The sequence below is a fragment of the Cnephaeus nilssonii genome, assembly GCF_951640355.1.
Source record: "Cnephaeus nilssonii genome assembly, chromosome: 1".
Lineage (NCBI taxonomy): Eukaryota > Metazoa > Chordata > Mammalia > Chiroptera > Vespertilionidae > Cnephaeus > Cnephaeus nilssonii.
Window position 1 is genome coordinate 95,370,034 of NC_137072.1, and position 18,196 is coordinate 95,388,229.

The following is an 18,196-nucleotide window of genomic DNA, read 5'->3' on the forward strand; positions in this document are numbered from 1 at the left end:
TCCTGCTAAACATATTCCAGGAAGCCTGCACTTAGAATCATACCATTTTAAAGCTAGAAAGGTCCTTTTAAGCCATTCAGAAATGCCCCTCATATTTGAAATGCAGAAACTGGGTTCTGGAGAATAAGTGACTTGTCCAACTTTGGTGACAGAATTAGGACAATCCAAGTCCCTGACTCCCTCCCAAGTGCTGCAAAGAACCTCAGTTTCCTCAAGAAAACGATTTAAAGGGTGCAGTTAAGAAAGCAAGTTACTTAACTTCTCCAAAGTTCAAGTTTATTTTCATAAGTGTGGAGAGCGGCTGTAGTGTTTGGCCGGGTTCAAGCCTGGGACTAATGAGAGGGCACAATCCTCTCGTGGCAAAGCCACGTGTAAGTCCCAGCACAATTATAGCCAAAGGCTATAGTTGTCAGCTTGACCTGATGATCCGAACCTGTGGTCCCACGTGGCTAAGTGATATGGGCTGCAGGAGTTGCAGCAAGTAAACAAATCTTGATCCGGTGCATGTAATTGAGTAGATTTGAAACCTGCAAGAACATTGCAACCACGCCCTTACTTTGCCTCATGGAATCTGGCTATAAAATAAAGACTCAGCTTACAGGCTGTGGCACTGTCTCTCCATCAGAGAGAGCAGCGTCCCACCTAGACCCAGCTTTCTTCTCTTGTCTGTCTTTTCTAAATCCTTCACAGCCCCCACTCAGGCTCACCCATGGCTGAGCCGGCGAGACACAATAAGATAATGGAACAGGATCATCCCCAAGTTTTCTTCTATCTCTAAAATCTGGTGAATCTAATTTCATAATGTATGATACCAAATGTCCTCAGCATTGTGTGGGGATGGGAAGCTGCTCTCAGCTTCCTGTCAAGAACATAAATGAGGAGGAGGTACATGAAGGGAAGGATGGGATTGACTGATCAGGAAGCCAGAGAAGTGATGGTGGGGGTTAGGAGAAAGCCGCTACTGGGAACCCTCTCTCTTCCCAGCCCCCCATCCACTACTTGCCAGCAAACCACAGGGAGTAGGATGGGGACTTTCCAGTGTCTGAGAATGCTGCTGCCTCTGCGGGTTTTGCCCTCACCTCCTCAGAACTGGTGGGAGGAGGGGGGAAAAGAATAAAGGGAGATGTGTTGGAAGCTTCTGGCTCCAGGCTGGGGCAGGGAGTTCCCAGATGGCTGCTCATTCTCCCCACCCGCCCCCCGCCCCTGCTCCTGGCAAATCAGTGGTTAATTTTTCAGTTGTTTAACCCAGACAGAGCGGTCGGTCACGTGGCTGAACAGAATTATTCTGCCACCTGAACAGTCTATTCTAAAACCACTGGCTTGGCTAAACTATGTCCATTTTTACATAGCACGCCGCCCAATCAGAGTGGTGTGTTGCTCACCCCAGAATCACCCTCAGGTCCCTTTGGAGCAGCTGTCTATTTCACCGTCACAGAGCTCCTAGAGCCAGGGCTTCCAATCTTTTCAACGTCAAGAATGCTCCCATGACGGTCTAAAGACGGCAGCGTAGGTAATCGCTTGTAATCGCCGCCTCCCACAACCACATCAAAATTACAACTAAAATACAGAACAACCATCATCCAAAACCACTGGAAAGCTGGATGAATGGAATTCCTACAACTAGAGAGGTACAGAAGAAAGCACACTGAGACTGGTAGGAGGTGCAGAGGCGCCGAATGGGCTGGTCCGGCATCCATGTGTGCTGCTTTTTTAATCAGGGAGGAGATTGTCTCTGTGGAACCCAGAGGAGTCAGGGTTCCCACACCAGCCCCCAGTCCAGGGTCCCAGATCTGGGAAAAGAAGTCCCTATGGGCAGTCAGAACTATGGGCTGTAAAAAACCAGTGTGCATTGGAGCTCAGTGACACAGAGGCTGCTGGAGACCCAGCTGTTCCTCTTAAAAGGCCAGCACCACGAACTGAACTTACAAGGTTCTGCTTCCTCTGTGCTCCAACACCATGCAGAGGTTTTGGGAGGGGCGGTGGGGCTGGGTTGTCCGGCATCGGGGCAAGAACTCATATTAGGATGGCTTTCTCCCAGACAGAGGTGCTGGCAGGGATCATTGTTCCTATGCTGGAACCTCCGGTTGCAGGGCTGACTGACAGCCATTTCTGTTTGCTCCGCCCTGGTGATTCCCTAAGACAGTGGTCGGCAAACTCATTAGTCAACAGAGCCAAATATCAACAGTACAACGATTGAAATTTCTTTTGAGAGCCAAATTTTTTTAAACTTAAACTTCTTCTAACGCCACTTCTTCAAAATAGACTCGCCCAGGCCGTGGTATTTTGTGGAAGAGCCACAATCAAGGGGCAATAGAGCCGCATGTGGCTCACAAGCCACAGTTTGCAGACCACAGCCCTAAGACCCTGCCTCATCTAATTTACAACCCCACCCAAGCTGCTTGCAGCTGCTTTGCATATAAATGGCCTGTCCTTACTCAGGCTAAAGTCAAACAAGCTGCAGCTGGGTCAGGGAGCCCCAAACCTGTCAATAAAAGGCCCAAGACCCGGCACCAACACCAGCCTGCTTTGCTTCATAGCTGGGCCTCATCAGGGCCAATACAAAGAGGAGGAATCTGCAGATCTCCCTGTAGCTCTTGCTGGGTGGCCCCAGGCAGTGGCTGACTTTGCACCTCCTTGGAGAGCCAAGAGTCAGTGTACCAGTGGTCAATGTCAGACCATACCAAATTACAACTCTTCACATCCATAAGTGACACACTCAAGGGGCAGACTCAGTGAGCATCAAAGCCCCACTGAAGCAAGTCCTGCTCCATAGGGGTGTCTCCTGCACAGCAGCTCTCCCATTGCAGTCACAGCTGGTCCTCACAGCCAATTGGCCTGGAGGTCAACTCCTCCCAGTGACATCAACAGCAATCAAGTCTCAACTACAAAGACTGTGCTCACAGCCCACAAAGGGGTGCACCTAGAGCTCCCAGCTCAGGTGACTGGGGAGGCTGAGCCACTTGGGCCCTAGAGGACACTTACTACACAAGGCCACTCTACCAACTCAAGGAGACATAGCAGCTCTAAAACAAACATAGGGAAGCAGCCAAAATGCAGAGACAAAGAAACATGTCACAAATGATAGAAATGGAAGAAAGCAAACTACTGGATATAGAGTTCAAAACCAAGGTTATAAGGTTACTCAAAAATCTTCTAGAAACCTCCAAAAAAATGGAAAAGGCCCAGTCAGAAATTAAGCATACACTGACTGGAATAAAGAATAATAAAGAGCTTCACAGACAAGAAAAAGCTAAAGGAATTCATCACCACCAAACCAGTATTATATGAAATGTTGAAAGGTATTATTTAAGAAAGAGGAAGAAGAAGAAAATGATAAAAAAAAATATATATGAACAAGATGGCAAAAAATGCATACCTATCCACAAATCTAAAAATCAAAATAAATAAGGAATCTAATGAAAAGAATAAAATAGAATCAGAGGCATGGAAATGGAACAGACTGACGATTCTCAGAGGGAGGGGGGTGGGAAGTGATTAAACAAAGATCTTATAAGCATATATGCATTACCTATGGACACAGACAGTAGGGTGGCGAAGGCCTGGGGTGGAGGGGGACAATGGGGGGTAAAAAGAGGGACATCTGTAATCATCTCAACAATAAAGATTTAAAAAAGAAGGAGACTGCCCCCACACCAGTGTGCGCCTCTCTAATTTGACACATGAGAAATGATGTTTCATGTATTTCCTTCCTAGGTAAAACAGAGCCAATTTAAGGCTAGTCCTTACACTGTCACTTCTTGTACTCTCTTCTACTGTATTGCACAGGATAAAGGGGTGGTGGGTGGGGTCCTAGCTGGGATTATGTATAACCCTCCCTCCTGGCATAGCTACTTTAAGTTACTTTATTCTCCTAAAAGGAATAGTAATATACAGGCTGTCCCCCAAAAAAATGTATACACACTTTAACAGGTGATAGCTCAACTGATGTTTCTTTCTTTTCATATTTAACCCATTGGAATTAATAATTATTCAAATATATATATTCAAAATATATATATTTTTTGGGGACACCCTGTATACTCGTATTTTTTTTAGTATTTAATTATTTTTAATTTTTCAGTTACAGTTGGCATACAATATTATATTAGTTTCAGGTGTACAACGTAGTGATCAGGCATTTAGACACCTTACAAAGTGATCATCCCAATAAGTTATTACAATATTATTGACTATATTCCCTATGCTTACTTTATATATCCCCATGACTATTCTGAACCACCAATTTGTACTTTTTAATGCCTTTGCTTTTTTAACATATCCCCCAAACCCCCTCTCATCTGGCAACTGTTAAAATGTTCTCCAGCCCTAGCCAGTTTGGCTCAGTGGATACACCGTTGGCCTGCAGACTGAAGGGTCCTGGGTTCAATTTTTGTCAAGTACTGGGGCTGACTGGCAGACCCTGAACGACAGATGAATGATTACTTTGACACACATTTCTGTGAAAGGAGGCTAAGGGACCGGTTGGCATAAGAAGCCAAAAAAGCCTCGATTGCCTGCCTCGTTAGGCTTTTATTGTAACAACAGCTTGAACTAAAATTAACCTCTAAATACAATCAACAGGGTAAGCATCCTTGAGAAAACACCTGCATCTATAATGTCTTTCAAACTAGGACATTTTGAAATCTAAACATTAAAATTCTAATAAAACACTCAAGGACTCAGACATGTTTGGGAAAGTCAAGGCAGAATCTGCTGCCTTCAGCAAGGTCCCTCAGAGGCCTCTGACCTTTCAGAAAATCCTCCTTATAGACTTTTCAACGAAGTCCCATACTTCCCCACAGTCAAGGGCACATGCCGGGTTTTGGGCTTGATCCCCAATAGGGGGCATGCAGAAGGCAGCTGATCAATGATTCTCTCATTATTGATGTTTCTATCTCTCTCTCTCCCTCTCCCTTCCTCTCTGAAATCAATAAAAATATATTTTAAAAAACATTCAGTTTTGCTCAATAGGTGGAGTGTCGGCCTGCAGACTGAAGGGTCCCAGGTTCAATTCTGGTCCAGTGTCCGGATTGCAGGCTCCATCCCAGTGTGGGGCATGCAGGAGGCAGCCGATCAATGATTGTTTCTCATCATTGATGTTTCTATCTCTCTCTCCCTCTCCCTTCCTCTCTGAAATCAATAAAAATAAGTTTTTTAAAATGTTCTCTGCATTTATGAGTTTGTTTCTGTTTTGTTTGTTCATTTTTAGATTCCACATATAAGTGAAATCATATGGTATTTGTCTTTGTATTTCACTTAGCATAATACCCTCTAGGTCCACCCATGTTGTCACAAATGGCTAGATTTCATCTTTTATGGCCACGTAATAGTCCATTGTATATATGTACCACATCTTTATCCATTCCTCTATTAGCAATAATTGTTAACACATAATAGCACTTTTGTGTCTATTATCCAATTTAGCTCTCACAACCACCTTGGACAATGAAGATTATTATTATCACACTGGAATAAGGACTACTATGAAATACAATCATTATCAGCTCCAATTTAAAGAAGAAAAATGAGAAGAAAACTGCTGCACAGAGAACTGAAGTCACTTGCTCAAGGTCATACTAGTAGCAAGTGGCAGAACCAGGTTTTGAACCCAGGTCCTTCGGGAGAGTTTGTACTTGGGCTTAACTACTTTGCTAGATCGATTAATTGCCTCTTCTTGGATATTACATATATGTCGTCTTACAACTCTGAGAAGCATGTTTTATCACCCCCATGTTACCGAAGGGTCCCCTGGCTAGTAAATGGTGAAGGCAGGATTTGAATCCAGACCTGTCTTATGCCCAAATTTCTATTCTTTGAGATAGAAGAATATCTCTAGAAGGGAATAACTCTAAAATTCCTCTTTCTAGTGGATTAGCTGGGTTGTTTTTCTACCCAAATCTTTCTTGGCCTCAGTAATCCAAATCTAATGTCAAAGTTATACTCTTAAACAAATAATAGCAATAAGTAATATTTGAGTATTACTACATACCGGGCACTGTTCTAAGAATTTCACATAGATGAATTAAATGTGACAATGAACCCATAATGCTTACTTATTTTGGCAGGTTAGGATCACTGATCATAAATGATGTGTTGTTAGATATGTATATTCTTTTTTTAAGAGAAAAAGAGCTGCTGCTTGTCACAAGGAAACAGGCACACTCCAGCCTAAATGCCTCTCGGCTGGCGCTGAGCATGCTCCCTACGTTCCGCACAGCTTCACGGAGGCCTAGGTGCCGAGATTGCTTCGCGTGGCCCAAATATGACTCATCTTTAGCTGAACATCTGAAACCTGAAAAGGGACACACTGCCCTTACATCTAAGGATCCATCCAATGGAAATCTCGGCTTGAAAATGTCAAAATCTTGAAAATGGAAACCTTGCTGTCTTTTGTGAAGAATCTGGTTTAAAAATATTTTTTATCAGTGTGTGGGGTTGGGAGGGAAGAACCGAAGATAAAAGTCAGCAAAGGCCATTGTAAGGTACCCCTTTGCCACCACCAGCACTCTGCTCAGTGGACTCTCGGTCATTTTTAATGACCAGATTCTGCTTCTCCAGCTTTTAATGATCAAGAAAAGAGAAGGCCTGAGAAACATATCACACGCTGGAACGGACACAGCCATTAAACTTGAGAAGGTAAGGAAAAGGGCAAAGCAAATTATGCCAAGGCACCCACACACAAGCAGACCGAAGCCCCCAAATGGGCTGATAACACATGTTAGGTCTGAGGAATCTGAAGAGTGGAAACTAGGGACCTTCAGAGAAATGCTATGAAGGGAGTAAAATATGTTTGAGGGAGTTGTCACTTTGTGACATACAATTAAAACATATTCAAAAACAAAATCCTCTCAAGCATGCAGCCCTACTCCAGGCGCCATAATGACTGGAGATGTAGGTGCGAATGGGAAATAGGGAAGCTCCATGCTGCTTAGTACAGCACTCCTGGCTGTTTCCCAGGGGTACATCCAAGAAGATCCGGGCATGAAAGGAACTGACTACCCACACCTGGCTCCCCATGGGGGTACATCTGATTGCCACTGCAGTCCTTCTGGTAAAGGCTGTGTGTGTGGTTTTTTTTAATATATATCTTTTTATTGATTTCAGAGATGAAGGGAGAGAGAGAGGAGAGAGAGAGAAACATCAATGATGATGAGAGAATCATTGATCGGCTGCCTCTTGCACACCCTCCAGTGGGGATCAAGCCCGCAACCCAGGCATGTACCCTGACCAGAATCGAACCATGACCTCCCGGTTCATTAGTCAAAGCTCAACCACTGAGCTACGCTGGCCGGGCAAAGGCTGTTTTCTAGGGAACTAGGAGACAGAGATTGTCAATAGCTGGGTAACAAGGGAGAAGGGGCAAACTATGTTTCTTCAGAGTTGCCCTTCTTTCTCATACCCCCCCCCCCCCGGTACTATGACAAACAATGTCATAATGGGATAAGAGGGCAGCACTGACATGATGGCACCCAACCAGAAACGTTACCATAGTGAAAGGGGAAATCCCCAGAGTGCTCTGTGGGAAAGATAATGGTAGGCTATGTCACAGTCCTATTTGCAAAACTTTACTTTTTAAATTAATAATTTATAAAATCAATGAATTTTCCTCCTATTTTACTGGTTTGCAAACAGCTGGACAAATCCACATAAAGGCATTTATTTTCATTATCACCTGATTGGCTGGGTGTTGTCCAGTGCATGGAAGAGTTGCCAGTTCAATTCCCAGTCAGGGAACATGCCGGGATTGTGGACTCAATCCCCAGTAAGGGGCATGCAGGAGGCAGCCAATTGATACTTCACTCTCACATTGGATGCTTCTCTCTCTCTCCCTCACCCTTCCTCTCTCTCAAAAAAAAAAAATCAATAAAAAGACTCTTTTTAAAAAAGAAAATGTCCCCTCAACATTTCATCCTTTAACTCATAGCTATGCTCACTATCCAGTAGCTCATTTTGTCAGTGGTGACTGGTAGATAAATCTGGAGAGAAAGCACTTTGAGAGTCTTATTTCCCTAGAACTTGATTAGAAAAAGTAGATTTGAGACTGTGACAGCATTCCATTCCCAACAGATGCAAAACACCTGTTTACAATAGTTGTCAACCCTTTTCTGTTGGCAAACTTTTTCATACACTGTCCTTATGTCTTCAAGGTTCCCAGGGAGGAACCTCCCAACAAGAGAAGCCAGCTCAACTCCAGGACTCACCTGCCCCAGGGCTCCCTAACCCAAGGGAGAGATAGAACAGGAATTGTTCAGAAACATCAAGAGTCCGCAAGGTGGATTCCCAGCCTCCTGAGACAGCGCCCATTCATTCTCCCACCCAACCCCTCCCACACGGAGCAGGCTCTCAACACACAACAAAACCCGCAGGTGGCCGTTCTCCAACTCCATCCCATCCCATCTGGAATCTGGGGAAGAGAATGGATTTCTGCCTTCCTAAAAAGGGCCTTTTATCAGGGCCGCTGCAGCTCAGCTTAAGTACAGTGCAAAAAGTTTAGAAGTTTGGACTTGTAGAGATAGCTGAGTTTCTTGGGTGTGACCCGTATAAACCAGGTCATAGTCAAATGCTCTTTCTGATTATATCAATCAATTAAGTGATCCAAAAGGAGGCATGAGATCTACATGAAGGGAATACCTGTCCATTAATGTGGGGCACTGTAAAAACTGTTTAGTGGAAGGAACAGTTATCGCTTTCATTTTTTTTTTCTTTCTAAGCGACTTGCAGAGAATAAGCTATATCAATAAACTTACCACGGGTAAAGCCGCCTCTAGGTGGATTCCAAAGAAAACGACTCCTCTTTCTTTAAAGTAAAAACAACAACGTGTCTCCAAGTTTGAGGGGGGGGGGGGGGGGGTCCCATCATCACAGACCAATCAGGAAACGGCTAGAAACAATTAAGCAGGGTTTCGAAATGACGGGCACAGGATGTGCCCATAGAAAGAAATGTTGAGCGCACTGGTGCCGCTGCCAAAGTTACTACAGCGAAATACCCTGAACTTTTCAAGGGTGGCATGGGATTACGCTAACCGTCCATCCCCCAATCTGGTCGCCTTACCAACACGTTAGCCAGAAATATTTGGCGGGAGGGGAAGGAGGGAGATGCGAGGACCTTGGCGCAGGGGTCGGGGGGAAGACGGAGGGGGGCTCTCCGAGCTCCTAGGTCCTTAAGAACCAGAAGGTTTCGCTTTGGTCCAAGGAGGGGGCAAGGAACTTCCTCCCCCGAGAGCCCCCGGGTTTCCTGGACCTCAGCAACGCCCCTGGGCTGCCCGAATCCGGCTCCTCCGCGGGCCCGGGAGCTCGGGGGCTGGGGGTGGGGTGCGGCCGGGATGCCCCGGGAGGAACCAGCCGCGTGGCTCGGACGCGGCCGGAGAAGGCGCCTACCTGTGCGGCGGCGCGCTCAGGGCGCGGGGCCGGACCGGGGCGCTCAGGTGCTGGGGGGCAGCTGGGGGACGGCCTGGGCGGGCGGGGCGTCCATCGTGCCCCCTGGCAGCGCGCTTCCAGCCGCTAGGGCTGGGAGGGGGCCTTCGGCTCGGCTCCCGCCTCTTCACCGGGCTGGGGATCCAGCGGGTCCGGCGTCCGCGGCGGCGGCAGCAACAGGCACGGCGGCGGCGGCGGCGGAGGCTGAGCAGGAGGAGGAGGAGGAGGAGGAGGTGGTGTCTGCGCGCGGCTCGCGTTTCCTCCTCCCCGGCTGGGCGAGCGCGGGGGAGGCGAGGGGAGGGCAGGAGCGGGGATCTCCCGACTCGGTCCCCGGGGGCCTGCGAGGGGGACGCGGTGCCCGCCTCCACGCTGCGCCGTGTGACCGCCGGAGCGGCACGGCCGGGACAGGCGAGCCCCACGCGGACGACAGCTGCTGCAGTGCGGGTCCGCCGCGGCCTCCCGCCCCTCCCCGCCTCCGGTCTTCCGGGCGGTGCATCCTCGGCCGCCCCGGGGGCTCCAGCCCTGGCCCGGGGGAGGGTGTCGGGGCGCCGTCCCAGCGCAGGGTCCTGGCCTGCGGTTCGCCTGGGGCCCCGGGACGCGGAGCCCGCGCGTGATCGAGGCCCTCGTGGCGGGCTGTGCGGCCGCACGCGCTGTCCTCAGAGCCTATTTATAGCAGGTGGCCGGCCCGCGGGGCTCTCAGCAGGTGGCACTGCCCGCCCGCGCTCCGGGCCCTGCGGGAGCCTGGCCTCGGCTGCACTCTCGCCTTCTCCCTCCGAAAGGGACCAGGCGCAAACTGCACAGAACAGGGGAAGGCAGCCGGCCCCCTGGCTCTCCCATCGCCTCTTCCTGCCCTAGGGTTGGGGGATGGCAGGGAGTGGGGTGAGGCCAAGACATCCTGGGGGGCCCTGGCAGGCAAGGCAGGACCATCAGGGGCTTGGCGAAGGGGCTAAGGCTGAAGTGCTCTCCCCTAGGGAACACCAGTGAGGCCTTTTCCCAACAACTGCGGGGGGGTGCAGGGGCTGGATTGGGCGCTCTCTCTCTCTCTCTCTCTCTCTCTCTCTCTCATTGGGCGCTCTCTCTCTCTCTCTCTCTCTCTCTCTCTCATTGGGCTCTCTCTCTCTCTCTCTCTCTCTCTCTCTCTCTCTCTCTCTCATCATCATCATCATCATCATCATCTCATCACACACACACACACACAGAGGCAGCGTGCCTACCCGTGGATCCGGTGTGGGGAAGTCCCCAGGGCCTTGTAAGGAGACACTGGACACCCGTGAGAGCGCTAAGAAAGCGCGCTCCTAGGAGGAAGGCCATTGCACTTTCAGGAGAAGGATGTGGGATTAGAAGAAAGTAGAGTGCAGAGCACAACTCTGGAGGTGAGTGAAGGGGGTGAGGAGAGGGAGGTAAAGGTGAGGGACCGGGCAGCGGGGGAGAATCCCAGGGGGCAGGCATCATTTTGTTTAGTGTAGCTGGAGGCCCACTCTAGGGCAGTGCCAGAGAGCTTGGACTTGAACCCAAATCCCAACTCCACCACGGGCGTGGCCTAGGCAAGCTGCCCGGCCGCCATTCTCTTACCTGTGCACCCTCTATAGGACCATCGCGAGGATAGAATGGGGAAGTGAATGTAAAGTGGGCCTCGCCCTATGGCAGCAGCGATGGTCACCCTGGCAAAGGAGGGGTTCAAGGTGCCCCCTCCTCCCCCTGCCTCCTGAAGAGTATGTTCCCAGAAGCTGAGCCAGACTCCTGGAGCCGTTGGGATTGGGATTCCCTGATCCCACTCCTCTGTGGATGCTCACACTCAGGAAGGTATGTTTAAATGGCACACAGAAGTTTCATCACGGCTTGTTTTAAAACTCTAGTAGTAGCCAGGCTGGTGTTGCTCAGCAGTTGAGCATCGACCCAGGAACCAAGAGGTCACCGTTTCCACTCCTGGTCAGGGCGCTTGCCCGGGTTGCAGGCTCTATCACCATTAGGGGGCATGCAGGAGGCAGCGGGTTGATGATGTTCCTCTCCCATCCATGTTTCTATCTCTCTATCCCTCTCCTTTCCTCTCTCTCAAAATCAATAAAAAACATTTTTTAGAAGTCAGATATTTTTTAAAAAATAAAATAAAAACTCCAGTAGTAGTGGTAGCTGTTATTCATGAAGGCTCATCTATTTGGGACATTGGGGTAGGTACTTTACATTTATTGTCTCTAAGCCTCACAAAAACTCTGCAGAGCAGCAGTGAATTAAGTCCACTTGACTAGAGAGGAAACTAAGAGGTTAATGCCTCCTGGAGGCCACGAGCTGGTAGGTGCTGGGACCCCCAAAGGCCAGAGCTCCTTCTAACACACTTTCTCTCTGGCCACTGTGTAGCCCTCTTATAGCCCTTAGCTCATTCTTTGTTACTAAGCACAATTATTTGTGTACTTAGCCTCAAATCTTTCCTAAAAAGAGGTGAGGAATATACACAGACATGAACATTTTAATGATTAGAACGTTCATTGGGTTATGGAAATTGTTCTTCGTTAGGTTATAAGACCAGGTAAACCAGTTAAGCCGTATCGTCACTAGGATCACATCATAATTATTTCACATCTTTGTCTCCAAGGCAGCCGTACAGTTCCCATCCCCTCCCTGCAGCAGCCTGCTGAGCACTCTTACCTCCGGTGCTACGATGTCCAGACAGGTGCACTGTCACCCATTTCATGGACACCCCTAAACCGCCTTGCGTACATGACCCGGCAGATGATGCTTGAAACTGTTATCTAACAACCCTGCCCGCTAGCCCTGCCTCTGGGAGGGGAGGGGTCAGGCCAAGGCTGGGCTCTGCTAACAGAACATTTTGACTGGAATCACCTACCATTCTGCCACTCCATTCCTTTTCCTCACTTACTCTAACCTCACTCCCACGCCACCCTCGTCCCCAGTTCCAGAGGACAGGAAAGCTTGGGTACAGGCAGGCAGCCAGATGGGGGCCTAATCAGGTCGCAACAGAAGGAAGTGGGAGGGGTGGGGGGCAGAGGCAGACCTAGGCAGTGGAGGGGGAAGACATTCCTGCCCCACACTCCACCACTGGAAACCAGCGAGTTGCAGCTCAGTGGTTTAGAGTAGGAAGTAGTCCCATCAGCCTCATTTGCACTCATTTCTAGCAGCTCTGGACGAAAGGGTAAAGGGGACTTTGGGGCGGATGGCAGGGTGAAGGGTGTCAAACCGGGAGGGGACATCGTGGTGTCCCAGTGCAGAGCGGAAAGGAAGAGCTAACCACCCAGCTCTCACCTGCAGGCGCCTTTGCGGCAGGAAGGAAGTAGCTCCTGCCCCTTGTCCTGCAGGTGGGTGACTCCCCACAGAGCTAGTACACGGTACACGGCCACGCCAGAGGCTGGGGCGACACCGAGCTCGCTGGAGGCCCACGAAGGTGTTCTGTTGGTAGTTCTTTAAGTCTCCCATAACGAAGGTGAGTAGGGAATGGGGCCAAACTCTACTGTGACCCGGCTTCAGGCCTCTGGTGGTGTGACCCAGGAGCACCCGGGGCATCCAGCTGACACCAGTTCCTAACCCCTTGGCTCAGGGAGTGGAGCCCCAGGTAGGGAATGCTACCATTTCCTCGTGTGGACAACCTCTGCACCTCCTGCTCCTCCTGAACCCTGCTGTGGATCATTCTTCTGGGGCTTCCCCTATAGATTCTTTCCCAACTTAGTCACTGCAGCAGAATGAACTGTTCATTGCCAAAGGCCAGGATCATGAACATCAACTAGAAGACGCCTGCAGAGCTCTGGAAAACTGATCCATGATGTCATTCAATCAAGTGAGAAGCCCTGAGGCTGAAAGAAAGCAGAGGCCACTTGACTTTTTAAACATTAAAAGAAGTATTGGTGCATCTAGAATGAAAGTTTTTGGCTAATGTGAAAAAAGAGACGTTTAATAAAATTATTCATTACTAATGGCCCGGTGCACAAAATTTGCATGGGGGCGGCGGGATGGGGGGGGGGGGGCTGTCCCTCAGCCCAGCCTGCACCCTCTCTAATCTGGGACCTCTCGGGGGATGTCTGGCTGCCAGGGGATTAGGCCTAAACCGGCAGTCTGACATCCCTCTCGTAATCCAGGACCGCTGGCTCCTAACTGCTCACCTGCCTGCTGGCCTGATCTCCCCCAACTGCCCCCCCGCTGGCCTGATCACCCCCAACTGCTCCTCACCCCTGCTGGCCCACTCGCCCTAACCGCCTCTGCCTCGGCCCTGCCACCATGGCTTTGTCCGGAAGGACGTCTGGAAGGTCTCCCGGAAGGTCTCCCAGTCTAATTAGCATATTACCCTTTAATTAGTATAGATTATTAGGTCTATTGGTTAGTAAATGTTTATCATAGTTAGAAATCCAAGCTTTATTGCTATGATACGTTTTCACCTAACTTCCAAATGTGCATAATAAGGTAAGAGTTCTTGACTAGTGAGCCTACTTCCAAAATCGGCATAAACAGAGCTTATACTGGCTAGAACCCGTGGGTGCTCCATGGGTGTGCTTGCTCCCAGGACTTGGCAGTGACTTTCTGGAACCTGGACGATGGTGATACCTGGGATGTCAGGAGAAGGTTTCACAGGCAAGTTCAAGCTCCGTGGGAAAGAGTGGGAGGTTGGGAAGCAGCACCTGCCTCAGGCATGGGGGGAGGGGGGGTAGTATTGTAGCACCAATGCTGGGTGATTTGCCAATCATACCAACCCAAGGCATAACTGTTAGCATCTAAACAGCCCACGTGTCTTAATGAGCTATAAGAAATATTCTTCACAACAAGTAAATGGATTGAAGTCAAGATCAGAGTCCAGCCTGGCCGGCATGGCTCAGTGGTTAGCTTTCTACCTATGAACTAGGAGGTCACAGTTCAATCCCCAGTCAGGGCACATGCCGGGTTGCAGGCTCAAACCTCAGTAGGGGCTGTGCAGGAGGCAGCCCATAAATGATTCTCTCTCGTCATCGATGTTCCTCTCTTTCTCCCTTCCTCTCTGAAATAAATAAAAATATTTCTTTCAAGAAGAAAAGATCAGAGAGTCCATTACATTGACTTGCCTGTGATGCCGGGGCCCTGAAATTGCTTTTTGAAAGGCATAAGGATGAGAAAATGCCATGGAGGAATAAAAAGTAAAAGGCGCAGATAACCAACGTGGTTTTGGGATTTCGGCAGTTTAAATCAACAGAACTTTTACTGCTTGAGAGAACTCGTGCTTCCAGCGATGAGACCACATAAACCCATGTCGTGTGAGAACAAGTGGACTGCATCCTCGAGCCCAGCGTGAGCTTCTGTGAAGCGTCTAATCTCCTTTTATGGACAAAGCAGATAAAACGCGGCGCTGGTTCCACTTCCCTTTTCAGTTCCCTCTCCTGCTCGTTAAATCATTGCTCCACACAATCAACTGTCCCGTGCAGCTCTCCGATAATGTTCGGCCCCCCCTTGGGCTTCCCCTTCCCATCTGAGCTGGTTTTGTGGGTTTGGGCATCAACAGCAAAGCCTAGCACACCACCCCGTGTTATATCTGAAGCTGTCTAGGGTCTGTGAGAATGTCTTCCTAATTGTCAGAGTTACGGATCCCAGGGATCTTTCCCCAGACTGCTAAGATGACCACATATCCAACATGGCAAGATCCCCCACTTCCTTTTATCCCCAATGCCGTTGCTGCGTTGCTGGGACGTGATGTGTAAACTCTCCTAGAAAATGCAGTAGCTGCCTAACTGGTCTCCCTGCTTTTACCCCACAACCCTGCAGACTATATGGAACACAACAGCCAAGTGAACATGTTAAAATACTGCTGGCATAAGCCACTACTCAACTTAGAGCCCTCCCCTGGCTCCTGGTTTCCCAGATTAAAAGTTAAAGTCCGTATAATGGTTTATAGCGCCCTGTAGGATCTCCCCTTCACCATCCCCACCCCACTACTTCTGTACTCCATGCTGCTGCCTTGGGGTTCTCGCTGCTCAAACCACACTGGCCTTGCTGTTCCTCAAACCTGCTGGGCACACTCCTGCCCAGGACCATCACATTCCCCACTCCCTCTGCCAGGCATGCTCTTCCCTCAGACAGCCACAATGCCCCCTACTTCACGTTCTTCAGGTCAGGCGTCCTCAAACTACGGCCTGCAGGCCACATGCGGGTGTTTTTGCCATTTTGTTTTTTTACTTCAAAATAAGATATGTGCAGTGTGCATAGGAATTTGTTCATAGTTTTTTTTAAACTATAGTCCGGCCCTTCAACGGTCTGAGGGACAGTGAACTGGCCCCCTGTTTAAAAAGTTTGAGGACCCCCGCGTTTAGGTCTTTGTTTAAATATCACCTTCCCTCTGAGGCCTCTGGTCAAGCTTTTGAAAAGGGAAAACAGTGTTACACACACACACACACACACACACACACACACACACACACACCACACACACCACACTCACACACACCACACACACACACATTCTTATCCCTTTTTCTTGATTTATTTCTCTGTAGCATTTATTGCCCTCTAATATATTATATTAGTTCCTTGTATATTATTTGTCATCTGTTTCTCTCCCCTCCTCCATGAGGAAAGATAATTATCTTCTGTTTTGTTCATTGCTGTATCTCATGCATAGAATAGAGCCTAGCACAGTGGTCGGCAAACTCATTAGTCAACTGAGCCAAATATCAACAGTACAACTATTGAAATTTCTTTTGAGAGCCACATTTTTTAAACTTAAACTTCTTCGAACGCCACTTCTTCAAAATAGACTCGCCCAGGCTGTGGTATTTTGTGGAAGAGCCACACTCAACTGGCCAAAGAGCCGCATGTGGCTCGCAAGCCGCGGTTTGCCGACCACTGGCCTAGCATACAGTGGTCATTCAATATATATGGAATGAATGAATGAAAATAACTTGCAGCATGACATTTGTGAGTTCATGCAATGTCTATATGGTACCTCCCTTAGATGAAAAGCTTTCTAGGTTTCCCTCTATTTACCCCTTGTTACCTCATCAGGTTTCTCAACTGTCCTAAGAAATATGTCAGTCCTTCCCACAGATGAGCTGGGTGTTCAAGTATGTGACTCCTTGTTTAACCATCAGCACAGGATCTGATTTCCAGATAAACCATAAAAGGATTGCCAACTCATGGAACACTCCATGTTTGTCAAAAGCTTGGTTGAGGAAAATATCATTTTGGAAAACTGCCTACAAGATGCACAGTCCGATTGGCCCTCTAGACTCTGGATCCCCTAAAATCAGGGCTTGTATCACATCAGCCCCAGCGAAGAGCCATTTGCCTGGACTGGATCCAGAAAAATTTCTTTTATCGAGTTGCACTCTGACATCCCATTTGCCCTTATTGGGAGAATACATTTTATTAACACGCCCTGTTCAGTTTGGGGTATTGTTTAACACCTTACATGACGTCCTTTTAAGGAGAGCCAGGAAAAAGTTCTCTCTTCCAGGAATAACTTTTCTTTCCGGGAGGAACTGATTGTATCTCCAGCCCCGCACTGATTAATGGGCTCCAGGGTCAGAGTTGGGATCCATTGCCCGGCAAGTATCGAGGTCATTTTATCACTGATTCACAAATGCCCTTCCTAAGCCACTGCTGCTTATGCTGGTTCTCATCCATCCAAGACGAAATATGAGTAATAACATGTCATTTCTTAAAACTAAACCGACTGCCCTGTATTCTGAGATAATGTTTTTCCACTTTGTAGGTGTTATCAAAAGAAAGTTGTGGTGTTTTGTTTTGTTTTTAATAAAATGATGGTGAAGGGTAATAGTAGGATCCTTTGTTGGCATGTTTTATTTTGGTATTTTAATGTCTTTACCAGGCAAAAGAACATGCTAGAATGCTTCTGTCAGTTCCCAGTGTTTGGGAACATTTTACTGATTCAGAAAATCCAAAGTCTAGGAAGCACTGTCTTGTTTTGTTTTCAGGTATAGCTTATATTCAATATTATTTTATATTTATGGTAGTCTAACAGCACAGTATTAGACTACCATATACTTCACAAAGTGATTCCCCACCCCACCCCCACCCGGATATTTCAAGTACCCATCTGGCACCATACCATAATAGTTATTACAATATTATTGACTAATTCCCCATGCTGTACTTTACATCCTTGGGACTATTTTATAACTACCAATTTGTACTTTTTAATCCCTTCACCTTTTTCACACAGCCCTCCAAGCCTTCTCCTCTCTGGCAGCCATCAGTCTGTTCTCTGTATCGATGAGTCTGTTTCTGTTGTGTTTGTTCATTTATTTTGGTCTTTAGATTCCAATATAACTAACATCATATGGTATTTGTCTTTCTCTGAATGACTTGGTTCACTTAGTATAATACCCTCTAGGTCCATCCATGCTGTCACAAATGGCAAGATTTCATTCTTTCTAAATATATTTTTTATTGACTTTTTACAGAGAGGAATTGAGAGGGATAGAGAGTTAGAAACATCAATGAGATAGAAACATCAATCAGCTGCCTCCTGCACATCTCCCACTGGGGATGTGCCCGCAACCAAGGTATGTGCCCTTGACCGGAATCGAACCTGGGACCCTTCAGTCTGCAGGCCAATGCTCTATACACTGAGCCAAACCGGTTTTGGCAAGATTTCATTCTTTTTTTATGGCTGAGTAATATCCCATTGCGTACCACAACTTTTAGGAAGCACTGGTTATTACTTTACTCCTCGCTTTATTCAATCTGACATCTCTGCCTTTAATCCTATTTTCTGATTCACTTATTTTTTTAAAGTTTTTGTTGCTTCCTATGCATTTAAGCATACAAACCTTATTTAAGCACCATTTCTGAT

At 47.9% G+C, this 18,196-nt stretch overlaps 1 protein-coding gene across 1 annotated transcript in view; it reads right to left on the bottom strand.

The window, feature by feature from the left end:
* TBC1D1 (TBC1 domain family member 1) overlaps window positions 1-10,163 on the bottom strand; it is a 214,962-nt gene extending 204,799 nt beyond the window's left edge. The window contains exon 1 of the mRNA XM_079794360.1: window positions 9,379-10,163. The gene's annotated coding sequence lies outside the window, so the exon portion shown is untranslated. The remainder of the gene's footprint in view (window positions 1-9,378) is intronic.
* Window positions 10,164-18,196: the final 8,033 nt, after the last annotated feature.